The sequence below is a fragment of the Rhinopithecus roxellana genome, chromosome 8 (assembly GCF_007565055.1).
Source record: "Rhinopithecus roxellana isolate Shanxi Qingling chromosome 8, ASM756505v1, whole genome shotgun sequence".
Lineage (NCBI taxonomy): Eukaryota > Metazoa > Chordata > Mammalia > Primates > Cercopithecidae > Rhinopithecus > Rhinopithecus roxellana.
This window is the reverse complement of record NC_044556.1, coordinates 48025881-48034902: the sequence shown is the minus strand read 5'-3', so window position 1 is coordinate 48034902 and position 9022 is coordinate 48025881. Positions and strand designations below refer to the sequence as shown.

The window sequence follows — 9022 nt, the reverse complement described above, 5'->3', positions numbered from 1 at the left end:
AGGCCAATTGCAGGCAGTGGGCTGTGGAGAAGTTAAGTGATGTGCCCGGGCAGGTGGAACACAGAGGCAGGTGGCTAAGGGCTGCAGACGCTTATGGGAAGGCCTTCATCGTTTATGGGAAGCTGCACAGAGTGAATAGATTTTGAGCTTGTCCTTAAGGGCTTCCTTAGGTTAAGGTGAGTAGGGAGGTGACAGGCAGAGAGAAAGGTGTCAAGAGCAACTACATTGGTGACGTGGGCTAAGACCCCAAGGACAGCTTGGGAGCGGGTCTAAAGAACCTTGAATACCAGGTTTAAAATGTGGCTTTTACCCCCCACTCTTTGGGGAGTCCTTGCAGGCTCTTGAGCAGACAGGGGACAGGGTCACAGTAGGGATCTGAGAAGGCAAATCTGGCATGTGGGAAGGATGGAGGTGGGCTGTAGGGGAGTTTGATCAAGGGCTTCCTGTGCTGGAAAAGAATTCTAAGGGGTGGGCCCAGAGGAAGCCTCTGCTGTGGTTTGAATAGTTGTCCCCTCCATACTCATGTTGACATTTAATTCCCAATGTGGCAGTATTGAGAAGTGGGGCCTTTAAGAGGGGATTGGGTCATGATGGTTCTGTTCTCATGAATGGATTAATCCATTCATGGATTAATGGGTTAATGGATTATCATAGAAGTGGAACTAGTGGCTTTACAAGATGAGGAAGAGAGATCTGGACTAGCACCTCAGCTCCCTTGCCATGTGATGCCCTGTGCTACCTCGGGACTCTACATAGAGTCCCCACCAGCAAGAAGACCTTCACCAGATGTGGCCCCTAGACCTTGGACTTCTCAGCCTCCATAACTGTAAGAAATAAATTCCTTTCTTTTATACATTTTGCAGTTTTAGGTATTCTGTTATAAGCAGCAGAAGACAATTTAAGGCACTCACCCTTGCTGCTTCCAAGCCCACCAGGGGCTCCTGGCCTTCCATCTGTGTATGGGGTTGGAGCCATTCTACCAGTGGAAGGAAAACTGGATGGCAGGCCCTGGGGTGGGGCTGGGGGTTCTGGGCCATGGTGCTGGCTGAGGGGCCGCTGGGAGAGTGCCCTGTGGGCCAGGTCTCTGCAGGCTGATGGGGGTAATTTCTGATTGGCAGGGCAGGCGACCCCCAAAACTGGTTCGTAGCCTGGGAAATTTCTTCCCGACTGCAGTTTCCTTGGCTTTGCCAAGGAAAGAATTCAAGAGCAAGCTGCTGGTGAGAGAAAGCAACTTTTATTGAACTGGTGCTGCTTCTTGCAGAGCAGGGCTAATCCATAGGCAGTGTGCCCAGAGTTGGTGCCTGTGGGCTGCTAGCTAGTTGTATTTAGACCCACTTTTAATTACATGCCAATTAAGGGGTAGATTATTCAATACTTTCTGGAAAAGGGACAGGGAGTTTCCAGAACCATATAAAGTAACTTCCAGGTCATTGCCAAGGTGTGTTGCCATGACATTTGTAAATTGGCCATGTCCCAGTGGTAGTGTCTTTATGCTCACAAGCAGTGAGGGCAACTAGAGGTCACTTTCATCATCATCCGCTGGTTTCAGCAGGCTTCTTCACTGCGCCCTGTTTTGACCAGATCCTGCTCTGTTCAATGGGGTTGTGACTGGAAAATAAGTCCTACTGGTCTCCTACCTCATTTCCCCGTCAGAGATTATACACTCCTCCTTAATCTTAATGGGCTTGCAGAAGGGTAGAGATTCATCTTCTGTAACTGCTTCCTGTTGATGTTATGGGCGTAGACCCTGCTTAGCATTGGAGAAGTATAATCTCTGGATACCTGTTCTAAAAGGCCCAAAGGCAGGATGTCTTTATTTTCTGGGTCAGAAGTGGGGATGGGTTGGAAGCCTTGTGCCAGCATCATCTTTACATGAAATTATTGTAATCTAGAAGACACAAACTTTACAAGGAGGTTAAACAAGCAAGGATCAAAGATTAGTAATAACAAGATATCTGTTAAAGGTCCTAGGAAGGGTAAAAACCAAGTGCCTGCTGGTAGAGATTCCTTTATTGAATTCCATCAGCAGGGCAAAGTGGTAAGATAGAAAACATCATAATTAGGAGTAAGAGAAAAACTTTCATGCTCATCCACAGCGTCATGTTATTTATACTTATCTGTGCATTTGCAAAACAATAGCTTTAAGTCTTCTGGGAGTTTGCAAGTGTAGGTCATGGCATCTTCTCTGGCATCTGCGAGACTCATAAGAATCTTTGAGGCTGGGCACAGTGGCTCATGCCTGTCATCCCAGCACTTCGGGAGACCGAGGCGGGCAGATCACAAGGTCAGGAGTTCGAGACCAGCCTGGCCAACATGGTGAAACCTCGTCTTTACTAAAAATACAAAAAAAAAAAAAAAAATTAGATGAGCATGGTGGCACATGCCTGTGATCCCAGTTACTCAGGAGGCTGAGGCAGTAGAATTGCTTGAACCCAGAAGGCGGAGGCTGCAGAGAGCTTAGATGGAGCCATTGCACTCCAGCCTGGGCACACAGCAAGACTCCATCTCAAAAAGACAAAACAAAACAAAACAAAAACTTAACTTTGAAATTTAACAGCAGTGGGGGTGCTTAATAATGTCTGATAGACCAGCCTACGCAATGTGGCCAAACCCCATCTCTACTAACAATACAGAAAAGAGCTGAGTGTGGTGGTGCTCCCCTATAGGTCCCAGCTACTTGGAGGCTGAGGCAGGAGGATCACCTGAGCCTTGGGAGGTCAAAGTTGCAGTGAGCTGTGATTGTGCCACTGCACCCCAGCCTGGGCAACAGAACGAGATCCTGTCTCAAAAAGAAAAAAAAAAGAGAATCTCCATTCATGAAAAAACACCATTAAAAGAGTGAAAACGCAAGCTGCAAATTGAAAAAAGGTAAATACAATACATATATATCCTAGAAAGGATACATATCCAGAAAAAAGTATTACAAATCAACAGAAAAACAAGCATATCAATGAAAACTGGATAAAAAGATTTAACAGGCACTTCATAAAAGAGGACATATAAATGGATATAAAAGATACTCAATCTCAATACCAGGAAAATGCAAAATGAAACCACACTGATATGTTACTGCACCCCAACTAGAATAACAAAATAATTTTTAACTGACAGGCATCAGCAAGGATGTGGGGTAACCAGAATATCCCTGCTAAATGGTACAACCACTTTGGGAAAATGTTCAACAATATGTGATACTAAAGTTTTATCATTCATGTACCTCTAAAACCAACAATGCCACTCCTAGAAATATACCCCAGTCTAGTAATGTTCTATTTCTTGATTTGTGGTGGTTCACTTGGTAAAAATTCATTATCTGTACCTTTTTCTTTTTTTTTTCTTTTTTTTTTTTTTTTGAGACAAGGTCTCACTCTGCCATCCAGGCCGGAGTGCACTGCCATGATCACGGCTCACTGCAGTCTCAACCTCCCTGGCTCTGGTGGTCCTCCCACCTCAGCCTACCGGGTAGCTGGGACTACAGGCACACACCACCACACACAGCTAACTTTTGTGTTTTTAGCAGAGATAGGGTTTTGCCGCGTTGCCCAGGCTGGTCTAGAAATCCTGGGCTCAAGTGATCCGCCCACCTTGGCGTCCCAAAGTGCTGGGATTACAGGTGTGATCTACGGCGCCCGGACCACCTGCACATTTAAAATTGTGAACTTCTTCTATATACTCCAGTAACTCTTCAAAGATTTCTTTGACACAACGTTCTCAGAAATCTTAAAGCTAGTATTTCAGAATAGAAAAAAAGAGCTTCTGGTTCACTGGTGAAATTTTACTAATAAAATTTAAAAACAAAAATAAAGCTACTAATGCATGTCAGCTCAGAACAAACACTACCAGCAGATCTTTTCTTTAACTTCCTGACGCACTGGGATTCATTCTTTCGGCAAAGAAAGGATGAACAACACTGGAACCCAAAGAAAAGATACCACTGCAAGAAAAGACTTCTTTTCCAAAGCAGCTGTAGCAGCAAAAGACAGGAGGAAAGCAAGGAAACTACGCCAAACGTCTTGGTTAACTCTTCGGTGAAAGGACGCCAAATGAGATGATCTAAGAAGCCAGAAAGACAGACAGACAGACACAGGGAAATCACAGTAACTCTTTGGAGTGCAAACACCAACCCCACAATCCAACCTACCGGAAATCCTGCGGTTAATTTGAGGCTTGTCCCGCTAGTCATGAGGTGATTCAGTGATGGCTACAAACGCTCCTCATGTGCATCCTGGACCTGGCACACCTGGTTTGCCCATCACCAGCCTGGAGACTCCGCCAGGAGCAGAATGCCAGAGGCCAATAGAGACCCCAACTTTGCAAGTCATGGGCGTGAGCGCTCTTGCCCCTCAGGTTCTCGCCTTGAGAGTGGGGTATGGGGTCGGTGTCCTCCACAGGATTTTCGAGGACGCACCCCAAAGCTGCTCCGTCCCTCCACCCCCTGGGATGCCACAGAACACCCGCCAGCGAGTTTCCTCCCCAGCGCCCACGAGAGGTGGACTGCCGGCGGCAGCGGCAGGCGAAGAATGCGCGCAGGGAACTTAGGCCCCCACGGTGCGCGCCCCCACCCCCCCAGCCACTCGCGCAACAAAACTTGCCACACGGCCTTGCCTTGACCCAGCTGTGCACCTTCGGGTCCCGGATCACCGCCCGCCCAGCCTGGCGCGGCGCCCTGAACCTCGGACATGCTGGGTGGACTTTGCCATAACTTCCCATCAAGACTGCAGCCGGCAGCCGAGCGGCCGCACCTTGGCCCAGCTCCTGGCGCAGCACGTCGCCGGTCCAGTGTTCCCAAAAGCACCGCCCTCACTCAGAAGCTCAGGCAGCCTCGCCATCCCCACCTACCCCTCCCAGTACCGCTGCTGCCTCAACCGCCACCTAACCCCTCGCCCGCGGCCCACTGGCTCCTCAGCGTCCCGCTTGGCCGCATCAAGAGAACCCAAGGGGCAGGCGCCGCAGGGCCTTAAAAGGACCCGGTCGCCTCTACCGCACAAAGGTTAGGGGCAGCGCGGGCCAAGAAAAGGAGTAACCCAGAGGATGCACCGAGTGCAGCGGGGACCAGGAAATCCCTCTCTCCCCTCCGCCTCTTTTTCAAAGCACCAGCACTCCACCCTGCAAATTGCTGATTTCCCTGGCTACTTGAACCGCCCATGCCAGGTTAAAGAGGCTGGAGACACACCCCTAGGGGGGCCCGGAGCAACCCAGCGCTTAGGACTGCAGGCCTGGCGCTGCCTCACCGACCTCAAGTCTGACTTCCAGGCCCGGGCACGCGGTGCACACGCCCAGGTTTCACAAGGCAGCCCCCAGCTCCCCTGAGAGGTGGCCTTAAGTCACTTGCAAAAACAATCACAAACGTGTCAATGGCACTTGCAATTATTTTTCTAATTTAAATTTAGACCGATTGGGCACATGGGATTCCCATGAACAAACCCTTTGAGAAAAATAGAAACTTTTTTTTCCAACAAGATTAGGAAATACCAAGAAATAGGAAGTAAAGCCACGCTATCCACGCAGCTAAAAACTTTGAAAGCTTGAAATTTCATCTAAGGCAAATGTTTCCATAACTTTAGGTCATGCCATTATTTAAAGTCAATTTCAATAAACAATTTCATTGCAACTGAATCCATCTTGTATAAGAAAACTAAGATACATCCCTGATACTCTACCTCACCCCTCCTATATTCCATCCATCAGCAAATCCTACTGGTTTTTACCTTCCAAAATTTCCTTGAATCTGTCCTCTTCTATCTCCTCCATCACCACCCTAGTCTAGGCTATCTTCACCTGGGGAGTGGGGGTGGAGGGACTACTGACCTAGTCTCCTTGTGGTTTACCCATATCCCCTTTATCGCCTTTCTAATCTCAACACAACAGGCAGAGTGGCTTTTTCAAAATATAATGTAACCCTGTCACTTCCCAGCCCAAACCACTTCAACACCTTCCCATTGTCTTAGACAAACCTCCTAACTAACCAAGCCCTGAATGGCCAGGCGCTTTGCCCTCCATCTCTTCTCACTACTCAGACCAATTCCATTCTGTTCTCTCTGCTCCAGCCAAACTGGCCTATTTTAGTCCCTATTTACCAGCTTCCTGGCCTCCACAGGCCTTTGCTCATGCTTTACTCTGTGCCTGGAAGGTTCTTCTAACCCCTATCCTTATGAAAACAGCTGTAGTCTCCACCTCTGAAAAGCACCTTCTGACCTCCCTACGATGGTCCCTTACTCCCATCACATTGCATGAAACTGTAATTGGGTGGTTTATTCTGGGGAATTTTTTACTATCAGCTACCTAAGCCCAGGATTTGGTTTTGTTTGGCTCATGGTTTGTATTTCCACATTTGTTAAATATATATTTGTTCATAAATGAGAATGACAGATGGTAGAAGTTGAAGTAAATCTGGCATAAAGTCAGAGAAAGGTAAAATGTCACAATCTGACATTTGGAGTCAGAATGTAGAAACTTCAGTTATATTAAAACTGATTTTATATCATTTTAGACTGGGTTGTCACAGGATGCTTTGGGTAATCTTTAAAACCGAGTTCTCAAAGAGCCTTGTATAAACACCTGAATTAATAATGGTAAGCCATGGGATGGTCCACATAAAACTAATAACATTGGTTGCTTCAAGAGAGGAAGACTGAGCCAGGCACAGTGGCTCATGCCTGTAATCCAAGCACTTTGGGAGGTCAAGGCCCGCAGATCATTTGAGCTCAGGAGTTTGAGACTAGCGTGGGCAACTTGGTGAGATCCTGTCTCTACACAAAATACAAGCAAAATTAGCCAGGTGTGGTGGCGGGCACCTGTAGTCCCAGCCATTTGGGAGGCCGAGGTGGGAGGATTGCTTGAGTCCAGGAGACTGAGGCTGCAGTCAGCCATGATTATGCCACTGCACTCCAGCCTGACGACAGAGCAAGATCCTGTCTCAAGAAAAAAAGAGAGAGAGAGAGAGAGAAATGAAGACTGGTGTCTGGTGGCAACTGGTGGGAAGGAGATTTTTACTAAATGCCCAAAAGATTTAAAACTGTAACTTTTTTATTTTAAAGTCTGTGAAGATAAATGACACAAAGCAGCGCATACCTTCCCATTTATTTGAAATTCTAGAAAGGGGAAAATCAATCTGTGGTGAAAAAATCATAACTGGTTCCAGCTGGCAGGGGATTGACTGGGAAGGCACATGAGAGAAATTTCTGGTTGGTAAAAATGGTCTCTGTCTTGATAGGGATATGAGTTATGTAAGTGTATTCATTTGCCAAAAAAGTACAGTTAACATTTCAATGAATGTAAATTTTACCTTAAAAACTATAAGAATAAATACACATTTAAAATCTACTAGCTAACACCTGATTGAGTACTCAGTGTCTATGGGTATTAGCCCAGGCTATACATACACGATTTTGTTTCGTCCTCATACCGTCCTCATGGAGTAGGTATTATTGTCATAACCCCCTTGCATATGAAGAAGCCAAAATGTAGTAAATACCAAACAACTTGCCTCGATTTATGCCCCTGGGAAATGGTGGAAGAGCTTTAAACACCATCAGTCAAATGCCAGAAGTTGTTAAACATTAGACCCCATAGCACTTCTCTGAAATTATGATATTTTTGGTGTGTGTATATATATCTCATCTACTAGATCAAGAGCTTCACAATGATTGAAATCATAGTTTGTCTTTTAGTTTGTTTGAGGTTTGTGTTTTTATTTTATTTCATTATTTTAAAGACTGAGTCTCGGCCGGGTACGGTGGCTCATGCCTGTAATACCAGCACTTCGGGAGGCCAAGGTGGGTGGATCACTTGAGGTCAGGAGTTTGAGACCAGCCTGACCAACATAGTGAAACCCATCTCTACTAAAAATACAAAATTAGCCAGGCGTGGTGGAACGCACCTGTAATCCCAGTTACTTGGAAGGTCAAGGCAAGAGAATCGCTTGAACCTGGGAGGTAGAGGTTGCAGCAAGCCAAAATTGTGCCACTGCACTCCAGCCTGGGCCACAGAGTCAGACTCCATTTCAGAAAAAAAAAAAAAGAAAGAAAGAAAAGACAAGACTGAATCTCAGTATGTTGCCCAGGCTGCACTTGGACTCTTGAATTCAAGCCATCCTCCTGCCTAAGCATGTTGAGTACCTGGGACTACAGGCACACACTATCACACCCAATAATTTTGTCTTAGGTTTCTAAGCAGTCCCAACACTGCACAGTAGCTGTTCAATGTATTTTGAGTGAATGATTAAAAACAAGCTTGGTGTTGATTTTATTGCTACTATTTATATTTACATATGTAATATTTATATTATATGCTTTTTATGTATTTATATGTGTGTATGTATATAATTGGCACCAACTTAGCATTGCTGTGCTTAAGTGCCTGAGATGTATCTCAAATGAATAGGCCTGAGGAGAGAAGCTTGTGTCATTAGCACCGACACTGCATCACTAATCCTGATTTACCCCTTTCTTTCACTCACCCTGAGCACATCAATTTATTTGGTGAAAGAGTTTACACTTTAACATCTCACTGAAATAGCTCATTCCAAAGAAAGAGCTAATTCTAACCTCTCACAAGTGCTTGAACATTTGCATAAGGGAAATTTCACTGTGTGAGTTTCACCCAACACCACCTCTGCTCCAGCTCCTGCTACTCTACTGCTCATACTGCGGAACTCCACAGGTGGAGTACAAGATGGAGGATGCAGGGTGCAGTGCGCAGAAGCATCCTCCTCAGAGACAGTTTTATTTGCAGTAAATTCAGTGTGCAACAGGCAAAGCAACGAGGAGTCAAGGTGAGGCAGGAGAACAGCAGAGGGAAGTGGAAGTTGGATAAAGGGTGAACTGAGTAGGAGCAGAAGCAGGATAAAGAGGTGGGTGAGCCTAGAAGAAAACCTAGGCAATACCATTCAGGACATAGGCATGGGCAAGGACTTCATGTCTAAAACACCAAAAGCAATGGCAACAAAAACTGAAATTGACAAATGGGATCTAATTAAACTAAAGAACTTCTGCACAGCAAAAGAAACTGCCATCAGAGTGAA

General features: G+C 46.0%; 1 long non-coding RNA gene across 1 annotated transcript; it reads right to left on the bottom strand.

Moving 5' to 3' along the window:
- Positions 1 to 1218: 1218 nt before the first annotated feature.
- On the bottom strand, positions 1219 to 8003 carry LOC104677394. Its single transcript, XR_750042.1, has 2 exons — positions 7880 to 8003; positions 1219 to 2505 (listed from the first exon to the last, which is right to left on the bottom strand). It is a non-coding gene; the product is annotated as an uncharacterized LOC104677394 (long non-coding RNA).
- Positions 8004 to 9022: the final 1019 nt, after the last annotated feature.